Below are 20,708 nucleotides of genomic sequence, written 5' to 3'. Positions count from 1 at the left end.
ATCTCTGTTATCTCCAGAGCCTTGCACGAGTTATCCAATCTGGGGCCATTAGTGCAGAGTCCTGTGCTACACAGCTTTGTATTCAAGAGATTAAAAATTAACCAGTTTGATATCTTTTTTCTATCATGCACAAGTTTGGATAGAGGGCGAAAGAGAAACTCCCAGTGCTCAGCTTCAATATCACGTCAGAAACCCGATCGGCTGAGGGAATGCTGAGAGAGAGAGGATAAACTAGATGTGCAGATAATTATGATTATTAACGAAGTCAGTGAGACAGAACCCATTTCTGAGCTGCTAAGGGCGCACAGAAAATAGCTCAGGAAGAAAACTCTAGTGTGAAATGACGGCTGGTGCATTAGTGAGAGTCTAACAGAAGAGAAAATGGCCAAAGTTTGATGTCATCATCAACAAAAGGCTCCAAATGACTCTTAATGTACAGGCACAAATGCTCACTGTCCTTTATTACACTGTCAAACGTAACAACATGAAACTACTTCTACTTGATCTGACCTATAAAAATTACTTTTTGTATAACACGTTGTACATTTAAGCATATTAAATAACTTATCTGACTTGATTTAAACCATCATGTAGATGTGTTTTACAGTGAAAAGTACAAAAAAAAAAAACTTCTAAATACTGATCAACTGAAGACTATAGTCATTTCGATACAGTCTAATTAGCATGAACTATTTTATACAATGATGTCCGCATTCTATCATCATGAAATTATATTGTCCTAATTTTATCATCATGCTATTTTGGGACATGATTTTCAGTATTTTCTTTAATTTCATCAAATGCTTTGAGAAAGAGAATGGATTGTTTTTTTTTTTTTTATGGATTTGTATTAAATAGTCAAATAATTAAACACCTGATCAAGCTCATCAATGTCTTCAGGATTACTAAGGCTACAGGCAGGTGAGGGTTTTTTCTGGGTTGGAGCTGAGCTCTCTAGGACTGAACTTGTCTACCCCTGATTTAGATTTAGATTTAAATGTCTTTTTTGTCATCTTAACAAAGTTGCACCAAAATTCTATTTGAGTCAGTCCAGTCAAAACACATACGAATAAAAGCAACCCAAATCAAAATGTTAATAATTATTATTTAAAAAATGTCAGGTTGGAGTAATGTTAGGAAAACCTCGTTGGACATTATTTATTCATTATGGTTGCGAATCCTTACTTCTAGCAGAGTAAAATGACACACTGCAGATTTAAGTGCATAAAACAATATTGTGAGGACAGTCATTTTTCAATGACAAAGAAGACCCAATGAGATTAACCGCTTTGGGACTCCTGCTGTCATGAAGGAACAGTGATTCCCAAGACATCAGCTATAAAATAATCAGAGAGTAGGATTTAGAGCACGAGCAGTTTTAGTTCATGCCCTCCGATGGCATGTTTCATGTGAGGTGACAGAGTTGAATTTATTTATAGGTCGATGTGAGGTTTTGGGCACCAAGGGGTTATATTTTGGTGGTGTGGCACACATCACTTTGTCTATATATAATCTACATCTTGATTTCTTGTGAAAAGAGACACAACAAGTCATTCTCACATCCTGAAATCCAGCTGTCAAACCCCACAGCTGTTTGAGTGAAGAGTTCAGAGTGACTGATCCACAGGAGCTGTCATTTCACGAGCTGATGCAAAGCTTAATGTCCGTCTTATTCCTCTTAAGTTCCTGCTCTCTTTCCTCTCTGGGCTTTTAACAGGTACAGCAGCCCCAAATAGTATTTAAGCCACTTAAATATGTTTAAGCCACACTTAGAACATGACATGAAATAAAAATGCCACTTTAATTGGCCATTTCTTTGATCAAAACCTTATTTAGTAATGAAAAAGTGTGCAATTTGCTTATAGTCATGTGTAATTACTGTTCACTTACTAAGTGCTTGAATTTTTTATATAACCTCGACTGGATTATTCTGAAAGAGAAAAGTCACATATGTAGATGCTTTGAGGGTGAGTAGAAGAGTTCTCGGGTGAACTAACCCTTTAAAAAAGTAAGTTCTTTAGTATGAATATGAGTAGTATGAATTCAAATTAAGATGTACTGTACTACATCTGACCTACAGCGCCAGTTTCGTCACTTTACTGCCATTCATAAATCCTCTTCTCTGGCCCATTGGCATAGAAAAGTGTCCATCGAATGCACACTTCAGAATCCAGATGGAAGTAGTAGGTCATCCCGATACCTTTCGCCTAGTGTTTTCCCAGAGCTATAAATTCAGACATACCACATGCTTCACATACTGTTTTCTGCAAACTGTATAGTAATGAAGAATACAATTTTGGATAAACAGTTTGTGTTCGTGGTTCATGAAACGTCTGTAGATAATGCGAATCTCAAAACCTCTGTGAACTCAGTGTTTATATATCCATTACAAACAAAGAAACACAAAGTGGTGAAGTTAGTTCCACTTTCTTTGATATTTTATCTAATGCAAAATTCACGTACATTTTAATTATGGCTTCAATGGCCAAGTTCTTATTTGGTCTACCATGTGTGATAAAAAAAATTTTTATAAGATGTGCTGTGAAGATATGAATGTATGTGATGTTTCAGTGAGTAAAAGCTATGCTTCTTTATTTAGAGCTGTGTTTCTTGAGTCAAAAAGAACCAGTACATGATCAAATGCTTGTTTGGTGTCTCACACCCGTATCACTCTGAGAAGAGTTCAAGCAGCCTGCAGAGTATTTTCCCCATCACTGACTTCTCAGTCTACAGCTGGCGTTCTTTATCCACTCTGTTTCTTTGAATTTCAATTTAGCCTGAGCTCATTTGAAATTTGCAAAGGTTCAAGAAGTTTGTTTGCCTTGAAGCTCTGCCTCCTCTCGTCCTCTCTTCCTCTTTCTGTCACTCTGTAATCAACACAGACTGCTACAAGGAATTTGAAAATGTCCAGGTCATGTTAATAATAATGATGATGACAGAGACAACAAAAGTATTAATAATGATAAATACATATTTTTATTATTATAAAATTATAATTAATATAATATTTTTTTTTTTGTACAGAATTTAATCAGTTATAATAATAGAGCCTCTCTCATACAGTGTTTCAGTAGCAAAAACAAAAGTACCGTAACAGTTTTGTTTTTGCATAATTAACAAATACTTCTCAATTGAAATAATATTTCATTATTTTATGTATTAATGAGATTTTGGAGAAACATTTAAGTAAATCTTACAGAAGTCACATTTATTATACTACTACTACTATTAATAATAATTGTTGTTGTTATTAAAACAAAACAAAACAAAAAGTTTAAATATACACCATAATATATTATAATACATAATTAAATTATTGTGGCTCTTATGCAATTTTTACTAAATTAATATAAAGACATTTTAGCATGGTAAATACTTTAGAATTGAAATAATTTTTCATTATTGTCTGTATTATTGAGAATTTTGGAAGAATCGTTCTTAATCATCCTGAAATCCCTTGTAATGCAACATATAATTTCTTATTTCTTTCTTTTTTTTTTTTTTTTTAAATATGACAAGGATGTCCATCTCTTGCACTTCTCAGTGTCTGTTGCTTTATGCAGTTTGCATATTAACTAAAAATGCTCCATTGGAAATCATTTAGGTTTTTATATAATATTCATCAACCTCAGAACCATAATACTGAGCCTGCCTTTTAGCCAACGAGACTTCAAATTTAATTAACGCATGAAAGAGCGGGTGGCCAATCCCCTTACTGACACAGAGGCAAGGCTTTGAAGACTCTTGAGTGCTAATGAAACTCTGGCAGTCCTGATGTGATTAGTGGGTGTGCTGCTGGCTCTAATTGAATTGTTGACCCCACCCATCCTTGTGTGCAGGTATACAGTAATTGAGGCACTTGATCTGGAGGTCAAAGGGCACAGCAGCCTCTAAGAGTCAGACACTGTCCCTAAGGGTTCGTGAAGGATGACGCCGGCCGAGCTGTTGTTGCATTGTTTGCTATCTGTAGATGCAGTGAGCTCATCGCAGACCCTGACTAATCAGCCGGATTAGAAAAAGGCCCTGACCTGTGTGCTTTCAATCAGTGATGATACGTCTGTCTGGGTAGACAACATAACAACCAATGCAATCCATTAGTGTGTAAACCCAATTGACATGGTAGTAAGAGAACAAGGAAATGCTTTCATACTGCAAAGCATAATAACGAAATGCTATGAAGATTAATTCAGTCGATTCAATTTGCACAAAAACGGTTTTATAGTCCATACTCATAAAAATACAGTGTTTCAGAGACCTTTATTTAGTTATTGTCATTGAATTAAAAAAACATTCTTATGCACAGTTAATGCAATCACATTTCGATTTGTACTGTGATCTTACTGTTTGTGATGTTTGGCTTTTGTTTTCCAGGTAACGCATGACATGCATGTTCTGTCACACTTTCACTCAATGTTTGATTTGGGGGTTTCTTGGTACTCATGTTGCTGACAGTGACAACATTGAGGCTCATCCAAATAAGGGTGACTTAAATAGATGACAGTTGGAAAAGGACATGTCACACGATTAGGATTGCACTGCAAAGTAGAATGCATGAAAAATGCACTACATGACAGGTTGTGCACTGTAAATGAGCCAGTAATGCTTTAGGTTATGCATTGATTTTGATGCACAGAGTAATTATACTCAAACATAACATCATAGAGCTGCATGTATAGAATAAATGCTTTACGGTAAACTGAGATTGCTTAGATACCTTGATGAATGTTTTCATAAAAAAACATCCACAAATAACGGCATTCTTTTCGTCCCGTATTATCTGAACACTGTTACTGGCATTTACTTCACCGAGTTTGAGTGTGCTTTCTGTTCTTTATATTGTTGTGGCATTTACATATTTAGATATTTGCTTATTTTTTAGCAAAGCAGCATGGATTGAGCTGGCATATTTGTCTGTGCATCAGCCCACTCAGGGGAACTGAGCTTCTGGGAGATTCAGATGAGTCTTTCAGTGTTTCGTTTTCCTGAGCCTTATCTCTTTCCCATGCGGAAGCCATGGATAAAAGATTTATGTCCTATAGGGCCCAAGCAATAGGCCTCGCTTTTTATTTTGGCTGTTTTCTCCTTGAAACCAAAGGAAGGAAATCATTTTTATTGGATAAAGTAATAAAAATCAATCTGTAATATCACAGCTCACTGCTAAAAATGTTATCTATTGTACCGATCTGAAATGCTTGAGAGGTTGTAAATTTCTGCCTATTTTGAAATGCTTGAGAGGCTGTTAATTTAAGAGGCAGTGCAAAAAAGAAATGTTTCCTCGAAGGCTGAGAGTGGAGAGCAGGTGTGTGCTTGGTAAACCGGATTGCAGCACTGATCATATTGTACATGCTAAAAGAGAATATGAGAAAATCCTATTTAAGGGCACGTGAATGCACATAAATCTATATACGTAAAATGAATTATGTGATTGTAAAATAGCTTATTCCATTTGTCTTTAATAATTTCTATTATAATGAGTAGTTAAATAACATATTCTGTTTTGAGTTCTATGCAGGGCTTGTTATAAAAATCAATACAGCGTCTTCTGGCACTCTGCACAAGGTCAAGAAATGGCAAGTGTTTGTAATATTCCACCTCCATCTGTAAGGATTGCAATAATACGTTTCTGTTGCAGCACAAGTGCCGAAATACTGAATAATACAAAATAACTGGGTTGATAGTGAATCCATTCAATGCATTTGTTTTCTTTTTTGTGTGTCAATACTGTACATGTTGATGTATCAACTTACAGTATTTGGTCTTAAGCAGAAAAAGCCAATGACAATTTGTGATTATTTTCACTGATGGCATCAACAAGCATTACCTAAATAATTATTTAAGATTAGCTATCTTAAAGGGTTAGTTCACCCAAAAATGAAAATTATGTCATTAATAACTCACCCTCATGTCGTTCCAAACCCGTAAGACCTCCGTTCATCTTCAGAACACAGTTTAAGATATTTTAGATTTAGTCCGAGAGCTCTCAGTCCCTCCATTGAAGCTGTGTGTACGGTCTACTGTCCATGTCCAGAAAGGTAAGAAAAACATCATCAAAGTAGTCCATTTTGGTCCAAAAAAAAAAAAAAACTTTATTCTGCATTGTCTTCTCTTCCGTGTCTGTTGTGAGTGCACTCTTGATGCTGCTGATGCATGATGCTGCTGACGTGTTATCTTTGTTATTGGGCGCACCAGAAAACACGTCAGCCGCCTCACTGCAGTGTTGTGAACGTGCTAACAACAGACCCGGAAGAGAAGACAATGCTGAATAAAGTCATAATTTTGGTTATTTTTGGACCAAAAAGTACTTTCGATGCTTCGACAAATTCTAACGGACCCTCTGATGTCACATGGACTACTTTGAAGAGGTTTTTCTTACCTTTCTGGACATGGACAGTATACCGTACACACAGCTTCAATGGAGGGACTGAGAGCTCTCGGACTAAATCTAAAATATCTTAAACTGTGTTCTGAAAATGAACGGAGGTCTTACGGGTTTGGAAAGACATGAGGGTGAGTCATTAATGACATCATTTTCATATTTGGGTGAACTAACCCTTTAAAACCTTTATTAGTTATTTCTGTATTTGAGTAGCCTATAAGAGAAAAGTAGTTCTGGTCCTTAAATCTGATTTGTCAAGCAGCTTTAAAAGAGTGCTGATATAACAGTTTAAAAGCACTGCATTTTGTAACTGTTGGTATTACTCTGGTATGGTTATTTGTTGTAGTTACACTCATTCGAGACGATGGGGGTTTCACAGAGATTGTTTTTGCAGGTTAAATCGTTGCTCCAGTAGGTGGCGACGAATGTTGCATTTTTTTAAGTAAGTCATTGACTTATTCATTCAACCGATTCGTTCAAATCACTGATTTGTTCATAAGGGGTTAATTCTGCTTCGGCTTGGATCAGAGATATTGTTGCTGTCAGAGCAAACACAGAAATTAAAATATGTACATCTTAGTGTTCATTTTAGCCTGTCTCTATCTGCATTCTTTGCCAACTAAAACAGAAGCCAAAGCATCAGTCTTTACATTCACAAATCAACACTACAGTGACCACAAACGGAATACTCTTAAAACGAGGACATACCAGCAAATAAACCACACAAAGCGGTTTTTCTCGACATGGCTCTCTTTTCTAGGTGGCAACGATGACACAGTTTCTCGGGATGCCCTAGAAAACTGTGTAGGATAACATGAAATACACCCACACACGTATACAGGACGGTGTGGAATGAAGCGCATCAGTGCGTGCGCGTGTGCGTGCGTTAGTGAGCGCGAGGCAGACTGAGCGCACATCATCCATCCAGAGCTCGTGAGGAGAGCGCGAAACCTGTCCGCACAGCGCGCGAGGAGGAGAGAGCTCCACTATGAAAGCAGGTTCCGAAAATACTCTTATTATTCCATGAAAACGGACCTTTTACAGGCAGAACACGTTCTTAAAGGATATATTATACTTGAATGTTATTCGCTGTGCACGCGCAAGGTGTCTGTGGAGAAGAAATATCGGGATTTGAGTCAGGGGCTGCTAAACTGAGGAGGATTTTATCCTGTTTCACTTCTGAGGTGAAAATAGTCTCAGCTGATGCCAACGACGAGAGAAAAAATACAGAGACGACACTAACCGATGAGGCGCTGAAGAGTAAGTTGAGTTTTTAACATTTCTGTTACCGTTCAGATGTGTTATGATGTTATTTTATTTTATTCTGGAAGCCCTGTTGTTCTTTGACATGTCACTTAACATTGGAAGCTAATTTGGCAAATATTTTAATTCTACGAGTCACTGTTATATCTAGAGATGCCATTAGATTAATATATTTGATTAACACATATTAATATATTGTTTTTTAGCTTGTCAGTTGCTTGTTTTCTATATAAATGAGCTCGCCTCATGGGCGCATATAAGCACTTGGTGGCACTTGTCAGATATTTAACTCAAGATTTCGATGTATTTGTTATTAAAATGTTTAAATCAGTTCGGGTTCGTTGAGAATGATGTGACCTATTATAAAACGCGAATCTTCTTAATGCTGTGGTAAAAACGCAGTACAAATGAAGTAGTCGACGTGCGGATATTGCACACATACTTAAATAGCTTCGTATAGCTGTTATAGGTAATTTTATGAAAGTGCAAAATGTGTAAAATGGACATGGAAGTGTGAAGTGTTGCCATAGCTTGTTGGTTATGTGATGAGCTGTCAGTTAGGGAGTCTGGATGAGAGAAACTGGAGGAAATCCGAAGGCTGCAGCACTGAGTCATGGGCAGGTCCTCGCGCTCCTTCTCTCCGTCTCAAATCGCATCTTCTCTTATGTTCGCAATTGACATTTTCGTGTTAAAGAAAGACAGTTTTCGGAGTATGATAGTTATGTTAATACTAGCTTCACTGGACTTCTAATTGGGAGGAAATGCAATTACACAACCCCAATCTGCTGCGAGATATTGCCTGCTATAAAACCGTATTTAAGTAGACACTGGAGACTCCACATCAGCAAAATAAGACTCGATGACTAATTATCTGCAAGCACGAAATACTATAAACAACGGTTTAGACTGAAAATAAATGATCAGGTTGTAGGGTTAGGTTTGCATTGATTGCATTTATTTTCTTTTATTTAGAGATTTTCAGAAGTGTGATTCAGAGAAGTGTATGTTTATCTTATTCTAAATACACAGCAGCAGGATGCTTTTGATTTCATGCATCTTATTGGCAAACATGTATATGTTCATATATATAATGGATAGGTACAGCTATATATAGAAAGATGTAGATTTATTCTTGTAAATGCCAGAGAGAGAGAGAGAGAGAGAGAGAGAGAGAGATTCATGACTTAATGGGAGACATGGTCCTGTCCAAACCTTTTTTTCTCCTATAGATCTACAGATGTTTTTTTTTCTTCCAGTGTTCATGGTGCTGCTCTAACACCATAGTATTGTACGCATACTAATGCCACTTAAAAGAGACAAGGTTGTCCCATCCATTTCAAATCTGCCATTAGTTGCTAAATTAAATGTATTTCTGTAATCATGTTTCCAATGTGAAAGAAATAAATTGTGCGGTTGTTAAACGCTATTTTTTCAGGATTTGACTCCTAAAACTTGCTTTTGTTGATGTAACCTTATGCAGTCATAGTAATGGAGTCATATTAAACCAGTGCATTTAAATGTCACCACATGAATCACATTTATGAGTTACCTTGCAAAACCTTTTTTATGATGGTGTTACCAGCTTGCTCCACAAAAAGTACTTGTTCTCCCAACCCAACATCGATTTTCTTCCTTTATGGAGTAGGTGGTGGGAAAGGGATAAACAGACCCTCTATTCAATGTCTCCTAAATGAATTTCTAAAATATGTAAATTGTTCTCTTAAATGTAGTATTCTCTTTCAGTATCAGTGTTTATCTCTGATGCGCACCAGGTCTGGAGCTCTGTATCCATTTTTTGAACCTCTGGCCTAAGCTGATGATTTCCGACTCTGGGTGGAGATGTGGAGGCCGCAGCAAATGCAGAGAAAACACAGCTTTAGCTAATTAGATGTTGGAGAGCTGCTCTTCTGCTCTATCCAAACAGCATCTCTCTCTTGCTCTCTCTTTTAGCAGCTCTGCCCATGCCCATTCAGGCTCTCCATGCTGATAAATGATGTGTAATTTCAGTAATGAGTGGGAGTGTAAACATATGTGAAGGGAGGTAGTTTCCCCCCAACTTTTATTTTATGATGTACCACAGTTTTTCCATGCCCTGACAGGGTGATGCAGCAAGTAAACCACCTCACAGTAATGGCAAGTGCAGCTACGCATTGAACATCTATCTCTCTAGTAACGACGGTGTCTGAAATATGACTCGGATGAAATATCGTGAGGTCAGTGTTTGTGCAGATTAAAAACGTGAGGGATGCGGTCACTGGCTTACACATCGCACATTCAGTTTTTCCTGAGAATTGTTTTGCTGTTTACATGTTATATGCATGAAAACGGCATAATACAGAATAATGGTTCATGGGGAAAGGGCAGACCTTAGCGCATTGTATAGCGTGTGGATTAACCAATCTGCTGACCAGTCGTGGCGCTCACATTTCATTCCTGCCAGTGCAGTATAACAGAGCAGCCAGGGTTTTCAATTACTCCAGCTTTTGTTTGTTGTTCGACCAGAGTCTAGAAGGCAGTCCTTTTGTTTCATCCCAACATAGATCAAGGGCCAGACTCAATCAGTGGGATTTAAAGACAGGGACAATAGTCACAAGCTGCTACAAAACAAGCAGAGGACAGCAATCGGTAACAAGTCAATTTGTCTATAATATATGAGCCATTCATCTAAGGTCTTTTTCACAACGCACACACAAGTGTATTAGTGAAGCAGTAACGTTACTGTAATTGAGCCATTATTTATGTTAACATGCCATAATTTTCAACTGAAATTGATTTTGAAATTTTTGTTCATATGAACCCTAAATGTTGCAATACCATTTACAGTTTAAATGTGCATTACATGTATTCAAAACTGAAGAAAGCACCACAATAAAACAACCAGATGTAGCTAGTTGTAGTTTTAGCCTTGATGACATATCTAAAAAGAATCCCGACATTTACATAAGAAGAGCTTTTTAGCAGATATTGATTAAAATTCAGTATCATCTGATGGGTTTGGAACACTTGATATACACGTTTGTGTAGTGTGAATTATAAGTAACATTCCCATCAAGGCACTGTGCATGTGTGCAATACATTTTTGGAACCGGTTGAGAAAATAGTCAGGTTCAAGCTTTTATATACTTAATTTGTGTCCTCTTAATGAGGAAATTTAATTTCGATCAAGCTCAATAAGATGTTTACATGAAGGCTTTTCAGCCCAATTGAGCCATCAATCCTATTTTAAACAGATTATTTGGGTGCATGTAGATGTAGCTATTGAGAATTATTACAGACTTGATTGTCATAAAATCTAATTTACATGAGGATGGTGTCCAATTTACATGCAAATCTAATCCAAACTCCAAAGTACTTAAATCATTTGCATTCAGAGGCAATACACCAGCCTGATTTGACCAGTCATCTCAGATTTTCTCTGAAGGTCTTGAACACATTCCATCATGTTAACCAGAAGTGTTTTGTCTTTGTTAAAGTTCTGGGTTTTAAACTCTGACACATGTATTGCTGCATTGACAGTATTACAGCACCATTACAGTGGCAGCTAGGACAACTCATTATATTTTCTGAAGCTCCACATGCAAGGCTTAAGATTTAAGGCACAGTTTTAATGTAACACAGCCTTATAACTTTGGACACTAGTGAACTGTGAGTAAGCTTTTATACTGGAATATAGGATAAAAGATTTTATCAGTTTTTTTTTTTTTTTTTTCATTTTTGCTGGCAAACATTTAACAAGACTTGAAATGTGTTTTGCTTTAATCATCTTGCCTGCAGTGGTTGTAAATGTGACTTTAGTAGGCCTGTGTGGACAAATAGGCTTGTTTAGTTAAATTTAAGTGTTTCATTAAAGCTCTGTAATTATTTAGCAAATTCCACCCAAAATAGCAAGCACACAATATCATTTTAGATATAGTTAAAGACCACTGATTCATTTTGATTGACTTTTAAAGGGATACTCCGCCTCAAAATAAAAATTCATCATTCATTTGTCATTAATCACTTACCCCCATGTCGTTCCAATCCCATTAAAGCTTTGTTCATCATCAGATCACAATTTAAGATATCTTGAATGATAACTAGGAGGCTTGTGACTTTCCCATAGACTGCCAAGTAAAATACACTGTCAATGTCCAGAGAAGTATGAAAAGCATCGTAAGAATAGTCCATCTGCCATCCGTGATTCAATCTTAACACTATGAAGTGACGAGAATACTTTTTGAAGTGAAGTGAAGTGAAGTGACATTCAGCCAAGTATGGTGACTAGGGGTGTAACGGTTCACAAAATTCACGGTTCGGTTCGATACGATACACTGATGTCACGGTTCGGTTCGGTTCGATACGTTTTAGATACAGCAAAATGTAAAAACATCTCAACTTTTCAGAATGCCGCAAGCGCACCGCGGGTCATGTGACAAGAACCAACCAATCAGCTTCATCCTTTCCCGTAACAACGTTGAGAGCTCAGCCAAGATGAAGGAACAGCTGATCATAGTTGTATATGGATTGCAATTTTGAAATAAATTTAGTAGCAGAGCTACTGCAAGCGATTTTTAGAGCTGCAAATCCATTTATCCTTCGCTGAAATTTCCGCGTCTCATGGAGAGAGCACGTCATTGTTGCTTAGCAAAGACAGACGCCTCATGAGCGCTTCTGCCCGAGCGCTTTGGAAAGGAGGAGAAAGACGCGCTTAGCGTTTTCCATGCGTTTTTAGGCACGATATGTGAACGGCCCCTAAGGCGCTCGCTCACTCAGCACGCGCTGAAGGTTCGTTGCAAAATGTCGAATGCATTTAACAGACCAGAAATATAAGATCCTAAAATAACCAACAGGTCTGGTGTTTGGGTTGGATTCCCTGTAAGCTATAGTGTCTAAATGCTGCAGGGATAGTTTGCTGCGTGCATGTTTCTCCTTTTTTTTCGTCTTTTCCCAGATAGTACTGACGCATATATCCCAGATATTCCCGCTGGTGTTTTTTTTTTTTTTTTTTTATTCCCGCTGGTGTACCCTGTCATGTTGCAGATGCGACATACCGTTGTTTTTTTATCCACCACTCTCTTGCCATCACCATTATAGCTTAAAGGGAATCCAAAGTGCACCCAAACACCAGACCTGTTGGTTATTGGAGGATCTTCTCATTTCTAGTCTGTTAAACGCATTGGCTATTTTGCAACGAGCCTTCAGCGCGTACTGAGTGAGCGAGCGCCTGCTGAGTAGCCTAACATAAACATATAAGATGGTGTTTTTTTCTTCTTCGGGAGTGTCAGGGGCATTGCCTGTTACGTTGTTTGGGTTATTGGGCTACCTTGTTGAACGCATATCATTATATTTCTCTCTCTCTTTTTTTTTTTTTTTTTTCAAATATAATTAAATACTCCAACGAACCGTTCGGTATACATAATGCGTACCGCGTACCGAACCGAAAGCGTCGTACCGAACGGTTCAATACGAATACGCGTATCGTTACACCCCTAATGGTGACCCATACTCAGAATTTGTGCTCTGCATTTAACCCATCCGACATGCACACACACAGAGCAGTGAACACACACACACTGTGAGCACACACCCGGAGCAGTGGGCAGCCATTTATGCTGCGGCGCCCGGGGAGCAGTTGGGGGTTCGATGCCTTGCTCAAGGGCACCTCAGTCGTGGTATTGAAGGTGGAGAGAGAACTGTACATGCACTACCCCCACCCACAATTCCGTCCGGCCGAGACTAGAACTCACAACCCTTCGATTAGGAGGCCAACCCTCTAACCATTAGGCCACGACTTCCCAACCAGTAATACGTTGTCTCCTCTGTGTCTCTTCACGTCACCATAATTTTGGTGTTAGCCGTGCTACAATGATTTGAAAGAAAGAAAACAGCACATCCCTGTGTCGATGCTTTTCATATTTTTTTCTGGACCTCAACAGTGTATTTTACTTGGCAGTCTATGGGACATTCACAAGCCTCCCTGTTTTCATCCAAAATATCTTAAATTTTGTTCCGAACACGAACTAAGCCTTTACAGGTTTGGAACGACATGGGGGTACGTGATTGATGACAACTTTGTCATTTTGGGATGGAGTATCTCTTTAATATTAAGTGTGTATTGTGTACACAGTTAGTATTTATTATGTTAGCGTAAGACATACAATATTTGTATAATATTCTTAAGAACTGTGTACATGCAATCTGTGTACATGCAAATGATCAAGCTCAAAACATTAAAATAATGTCAAATGGAAATAGTTTGAAGGTGTTAATTACTTTCAAAAGAGGTAAATGAGCAGTCTGAAATAACATACAGAAGAGCAATTAGCCAGACGACACAAACACTTTTTACATGTATCACATTCATGCAGACCAGACTTATTTATTAGCTATTAGGGCGGTCTGTCATGTTGAAGTTGTCTCTTTCTCAATCATATCTGTGCATCTAATAAAGACTGTGAAGGAGCTAAATATGCATCAATGTGAGTAGCATTGAGAAGTCTGTTAGAAGAAAAACAGCTGTTTATCACGCTGAGTCACAATATACTACTTGCTGTTATATTGACTTACAACTCTATTCAGTGCAGCCATAGTACTATTTCAGTATGAATAACAGTCCAATACGTTATCTGAATGCTTTGACTAAGGTAATGTGATGCATGAAAAGTAATCATTCTTGATGGACTGCTGTAAGCTGCACGCTAAAGTTCTTCCTACCAAAGTTTTTCTTGTCATCTCATGGACAAAACTTCTATTAGTTTTTCTCATTAAACAACCATTGGGACTGTATATACTAAAGGGGTATTTTTGCTAATAAAATATTCATTTTGTTTCCAACCTTAGTTGAAGGTGAACATTTTGATGTTGCTCTTTTAACATAACATATATACAATGTTGGTTATAAACAGAATGTTAAAACATATAGCAGAGAACATCTAGTTTTTGACATGCATGAAGTTTGTGCAGTATTTCAGCTGTATGATTTGATAAACGATTCAGCCTTCTGAAGTCAGTACTCTCATCTCAAATTGGGGGTGGGACACTTTGTTCTTTCTTTTGTGACAGATGTGTCAAAACAGCAACTCTGTTGAGATAAAACCTACGAATCCTGTCGTAAGGGGCTTATTAAAATGCAGACTGAAGATGACAAAATAATGTTAATGCAGTTTTATTTTATCTTTCTATTTTCAGACTTGTGTAATTCTTTGTAGAAGAAGTGTAGACAGGGAAATCTTTTTTTTTTTCTGCCTACATCGTGAGATCTGCTCACGCTATGAATATCATTTCTGTGTCATGTGTAAGACTGACTGGTGAAAAACACTGTTCTGTCAGGCCCTACTGAACATCTCCCACAATGCCTCAGCAGACATATATCCCCTGTGCTGTTCCCTTTAATGAAGAACACCTTGCCTACATTCTTTCTCACTTTTTCACAACTTTTCAGTGCATGTGCGGTGAGAAAATCCTGTAGAAAATTCTCTTTTAGACTAACGGCAGGTGTGCTAACAAGGCTGTCGGCACAATAGTGCTGGCATCTTTTTGTTATAGTTTAGTGATGGTTAGAAAAAACTCTTGCAAAACATTTTTGTAGAAGTTCCAAAACATCAGCAAGTTGCTAAGAAATGATTTTGCTGCTTGACAAATATTTCCTCTCCTAATTATTTGATTGTTTACACATATATCCTGCAACAGTTTTTTGTACTAATTTGTGCTGGGGGGTTTTTTAGTTTGTTTTTTTGGCATTAGACAATTTACGTGTACATCTCTAAGACAATTAAACAAATAGTATTACTTTAACAGCCCTGTAAATGTACAAAAACAGTACAAATAAAAATTGGAAATTGGCGTTTTATGCCTATGATGAATTCAGTAACATATTCCAAACAAACAAATAAATAAATATTCTCTTGTCAAATTGACAGTACAGCTAATTTAGCTTTTCTTGCAGACGTTCTCCAGAGATTTAACCCGTAAATCCTCAGCGTTGGCTTCTAGTTGATTGTAATTCTGGTTCAACAGGAAAAAATAATTATTTTGCTACTATTACACTGACGTGATTAAAGCTTTCTGGCGACACATAATGAGAGTCAACATTTGTAAAAGCTCAGTGGATATGTGGGCTTTTGGTAAAATAAGACATCTTTAACATCCTGTTGTTCATATCAGATTCAAATTGCATTATGCATATTTACAGTAATAAACCATAATTATAGGAGATGCCGGTTTGTTCTCATTTGTGGTTGGAAACAGCAAGAAAATATAGTGCTAGTCTCATATAATAAAATATAAATATTTATAAAATAAACTGCAACAAAACAAATAATAATGCACAGCTTAGATAATAAAATAAATAGACTTGTGAACTTTTGGTTTACTTCAGAACAGGGTTATTGTATTTATTTTATTTTTTTCCAGTTAGTTGCTAGGGCCACATTTTAAATTAGTTTAATTTGATGTACTTAAAACAACTACAAATACAAAAATGTAATCTAAAACAACAAAAAATAACAAAAAAGCACAAAAAATTACTTAAACGTTAAAATGAAACCAAAAATATAAAAAATAGAAATGAAAAACATTCAAAATATTTAATATAAAAACGAACAACAGAATAAAATAAACTGCGGGCTGCGTTCAGTCAGACTGTAACTTCTTTATGACGCACACAGATCGATCACTAATGCACTCGCTGATGCTTGGAAGGATCCTGTAAATGTGAACAGATTTACAGATGATGACACACAATATCACCAGTCACAGTGAAAATGCTGCTTCCCCGTAGTATCCACTGAATACAAACAGCTGCATCACAAGTGTACCATTCAACTGAATATCTTTAGGCATAGGTGACTAGGGTTGCGTACCGTTTGAACTTATAAATTCCGATTCCGATTCTGCTTATTGATTCCGATTCTTTTAGATTTCAATGTGATTAAATATAGAAAATGATATCAAACATTTAGCAGTTTAGCATTCATTTGACAACAAGTATCCAATTCCTTACCTTAACTATCCGATTCTGGAATTGGAATTGATTTTCGATTCCCAACCCTAGTGTTGACACTTCCCTAACAGTGTTTTCCTTTGAGGGAACAAAAGATGGACTGTCTTTTTATCCCGAATCCCAGACTTGTTGATTAGATTGTCTGATTGTCTGATGACTTTCATTACAGTCATTAATCCATCAACTGAGTTTCAAAGGCTCTGGCATGTCTCAAATTAGGATGGACTGAAATACAACTCAGGCTTGATTTTCTGATTATTCATATTTGTAGGTTCTCAAATGGATTCATAAATACACGTTTGTATGAGTGTGTGTGTTTTATGAACCGTGTCCTTTGAAGGCGATCTGCAAGTGACCAGCCACTCTGTCTTTTTATGGGAGTTTTATGGAGCCTCTCCCAGATGGTGGATAGATAGGTGTTAGATTGTGACTGCTATAATAGTCCACAGGACAAAGTGGTCCATCTCTGGCCTTGACACGCTCTGGGGATTGAAACTCAAGAGTGTATATATATCAAGCCACCGCTGGTTAATAAAATATTCCATCATATCTGTCAGCAGGAAAGCTTTTTGTGCTTGAGTCTGAAGTGCACAAGGCTATCTGTGAAGAATAGGGACTGATGAAGTCATTGTTTCTTTAGATGTGATCATTTTAAATAATCAATTTACAGTGCTTACAGTAGCTTTATATCCTTTCCAATAAACTGTGAGGTAAACAACCATTAACCACACATTTTCAGAAAGCTTTAAAAATGTATTATATAATACAGTGTTGTCAAAGTACCGACCGCGATACCATTGATACTGAAATTTTTAAAATGTCCATTTCCCTCCAAGATTTGAACACTGTTGAGCCGATTCTTAAACAGTGCTGATTGGTCATTGACTACGTTTACATGTGCACGAATAATGTGATTATTTCCAATAATCAGAGTAAGCACTTAATCACATTGTGGTGTTTACATGTCAAGAGCAAATCTCTTTACTCCCGTTTATATGCAATTTGCATTATTCTTATTATTCGAATAATGGATTGTGTTTATTTTTTACTACCGAAAACATACCCAACTGCACAGCACAAATGATGGACTCAGAAAAAGCAGATGTGTTACAGGCCGCTGTTTTAATTTATTTACGTCTAATGCAAGACACGTTTGTATGGTTGTATTCCATGCTTTTTCAGTGCCATAGAAATATGATGCCAATTTGTTTGTTTCTGGATGGTAAGGAACAGACTGGTGGCAGTGTGTTGTGATTTCCCCAGAAATGCAATGCTTTCTTCCACATCATCATTTCTAATTAGCGTATTATTACAGGTGCGCATCACGTTGCGGCAATATTGCGATTAAATTGTTTACATGCCTGTATATTAAGAATAAAATCGGCGTACGTCATTATGCTTGCTGCAATTAGGAGTTTAATCGCATTATTTAAATTGAAGTATTGCGTTTACATGAGGTAAAGTTTAATCACATTATTGCCATAATCTCATTATAATTGCATTAAGATGGAGCATGTAAACGCAAGATCTGTGATTGGCTACAAAGATCATGATAATATATATAAAAAAATATATACATTTGGCTTTCAACTGTTAATTTAATTTAGTTTAATTTGAGCTATACTCCCCTTCTTTAAGTCAAATTGATGTAAGTACATTTAAGTACAAATACCTATAATAGATATATTTTTTTTAATTCTTGCACTGATTACTTTTTAAAAAGGTAACTGTACTATTTGTTTATGTTTAAGTTGCCATATATGAACCTATACAAATAAAGGCAAGGCAAGGCAAGTTTATTTATTAGCACATTTCGTACACAACGGTGCACCAGACTTTTATTTTGACGGCGCTGGGAAAGGCAGTGCCTGAACGCACACAGTGCTCACACTCTCTTGTTTACTGTCGTTGTTAACAGGTCTGTCTAATACGAATAGAAGTCTGTCTAATAATCAGATACAATGGTTAAACAAAGGAATTAATGTATACAAAAACTATTATAAAGATTGCTTTTATATTATTAATAATAGAAAGGCAAACATTATAATAATTTCTCGTTTGCAATCAGCATTAAGCAAATACGCATTTATTTCATTTAAACAAATCTTTGAATGACTAATGAATATTTAATTTCACAAACCTTGCAAACTTAGTCGAATCCAGCTGTGAGATCTTGAGAAGTGTGCATTTTTATCCAGCATGATCGTGTGTTCTCTGTGTGAGGGTCGGTCCGTGTTAATTGAATGCTTTAAACTTTAAATGTGATTTCAAACTATGCTGCGCTTTATGCATTTGTCCACTGTCATATTTATGTAATTTTTACTGTGTGCTGTATGTTAAATGAGTATTACCATAGCTTTATCTGAAAAATATGATTCCCAATGCACACATACTTCCCAGAATACTGAGTGCCCAGTTGGTTACAGTGGTTACATCCTTTTTAATAATATTTTTATTAAATATTTATTTGTGAAAAATACTCATCTACTAAATCATCTAAAGTAGAAGTATGTTTATTTTACATATTTATTTTTAATCCATTGTCAAATTATTAAAAATTTCTTAAATATGAATAAAAAAAAAATATATATATTTATATATATATATACACATAGTGGCTTTATATCGGCTATGGTAACCCCTGCTTTCTAAGATATCGGCATTGGCTGTTAAAACACAATATCTGTCGACCACTAGTCAAAATGTTGTTGTGCATGCATGTATTGTGTGTGAGCTTGTTTATGTTTGAAATGTAAAAGAAAGCAATAATTGATCTTTTCAAGTCTAATGCAAACATTTTTTATTTCATTGTAAGATATTATTAGTTATCGGCGTATATTTGGATGGAAGGATAGAAGCAGGGTATGTTCATTAAGAAATTTGTGCTATTTAATGAACAAATCCCACAATACACAGCCTGGTTATGTTTTAATTAATGCAAGTGTGTTGGCACTGAGCAATGGGCAATCGCCCCTCCTCAACCCCTTTATCCCCTCATGTTCAGCAGAACCCTAAACCTGCCCCGCAGGTGAGCATTGATGAAGGAAACGAATGATTCATGAGCTCACCTGCCTGCCTCCCCCTCAGAGACCCGGCCAACTGCAGGCATTATCAGTAGTAAATGGGTTTGAAAACGCATCGGCCAGGACAGGCCGTACGCCGTGTGATTTATTGGCCATGATGCTGCAAATAGTTAGTCGTGTTACCAGAGGGATATGAGCATTTTCATGGCCACAGTTCAAGTTTATTTTCAGACATAAATTCTGGGTGATGTGGGAAAGAAAAAAGCCGCAATAAATTTATGACAAGAGAGATGTTGCTTGCAAGCGGCCAGCAGGAAGCGTTGTTTAAACAAACCAAGGACAAGGATGAACGACTGTTTTGTTCTCTTATCTTATGTTTTGTCAAGAGCTTCATTAAAGATGTTTTCCTTGAGCAGAAAAGCAAGAACATTTGCTAGAGGACCTTAAAAATATCATGGGATGGAGCTAAAAATCCTCCAAGTTAAACTTTGAAGTAAAAAAAAAAATAATTAAGATTTCTAGAAAAGAATTTGCATGCACCCATTGTTTTAAATTAGTGCTTTTTGCAGCACAGTTGTTTCATGAACCATGGAGAACAATTAACATTTGAACCTAACACGCTGCAAGCATGTGAAGGGCAGAACAATGGCGAAGGAGCTTTAGTGATCATTGCGTTGTGAATGAAAACATCACTCCAGCTCTCTGTTCCTTCTCTTTGTCTCTCTATGCTTGTTAATGATTAGAAACTGTGATCAATGTACGTGATCGATCTCCTGCACAGCTGGCTGGACAGGATCACATTTCCCCTCCACTTTACAGCAAGTCTCAAGGGGCGGAAAACATTTACCTCACATTAGACATGGACACGATGATCCTGTTTACTGGCCGACTGAGCCTTTGTATTAATTATTTACCTCACATTGCGGAACAAATCATATTATCTGAGAGAAAAAGCACAGGATTGTGCTGTGTTTTCAGGAGAATCATTTCACACATCGACTTGTAACAAATGTTGCGTGTTTGTATTTGTATCCATGTTGACCTTGAAATGTCTATGTTTATGATT

The 20,708-nt window shown here is 36.8% G+C and overlaps 1 protein-coding gene across 16 annotated transcripts in view; it reads left to right on the top strand.

Annotated features, from left to right (window-relative positions):
• The first annotated feature begins 7,246 nt into the window (after positions 1 to 7,246).
• The window catches only part of LOC113091140 (receptor-type tyrosine-protein phosphatase F-like), a 204,520-nt gene continuing 191,058 nt past the window's right edge, over positions 7,247 to 20,708 (top strand). For 4 of the 16 annotated variants that reach the window (XM_026256612.1, XM_026256605.1, XM_026256625.1 and 1 more), the window contains exon 1: positions 7,248 to 7,636. The gene's annotated coding sequence lies outside the window, so the exon portion shown is untranslated. Of the gene's footprint in view, positions 7,637 to 20,708 lie in introns of all 16 variants that reach the window. The other 12 variants (XM_026256646.1, XM_026256618.1, XM_026256629.1 and 9 more) reach the window with 6 other exon arrangements.

This window comes from Carassius auratus, chromosome 6 (assembly GCF_003368295.1).
Source record: "Carassius auratus strain Wakin chromosome 6, ASM336829v1, whole genome shotgun sequence".
NCBI lineage: Eukaryota > Metazoa > Chordata > Actinopteri > Cypriniformes > Cyprinidae > Carassius > Carassius auratus.
This window is presented reverse-complemented; position numbering and strand designations above follow the sequence as displayed.